This window comes from Bison bison, unplaced genomic scaffold (genome assembly GCF_000754665.1).
Source record: "Bison bison bison isolate TAMUID 2011002044 unplaced genomic scaffold, Bison_UMD1.0 scf7180017864144, whole genome shotgun sequence".
NCBI lineage: Eukaryota > Metazoa > Chordata > Mammalia > Artiodactyla > Bovidae > Bison > Bison bison.
Window position 1 is genome coordinate 2145637 of NW_011494716.1, and position 206 is coordinate 2145842.

Consider the following 206-nt stretch of genomic DNA (forward strand, 5'->3'; position numbering starts at 1 on the left):
CTCTTCAACGTAACCAAGACTGGAGGGGTGATGGTGTTGATTTCCCAGGGGCTAGCTGGGGCACTGCAGGCCTTTCGGTTCACACTGCCACCCCTTCCAGGTGGGACCAGCTAACAGGACTCGACCTTAGTGTGAGTGAAAGGGGAAGTCCGGTCGCAGTGGCAGGGGACAGTGGCAGGGGGTCATGCGGGGCGCCCGCCCCCCCC

The 206-nt window shown here is 63.1% G+C and overlaps 1 protein-coding gene across 2 annotated transcripts in view; it reads left to right on the forward strand.

The window, feature by feature from the left end:
• UBN1 (ubinuclein 1) overlaps window positions 1–206 on the forward strand; it is a 31758-nt gene that overhangs the window by 29317 nt on the left and 2235 nt on the right. The gene's annotated exons all lie outside the window — the stretch shown is intronic.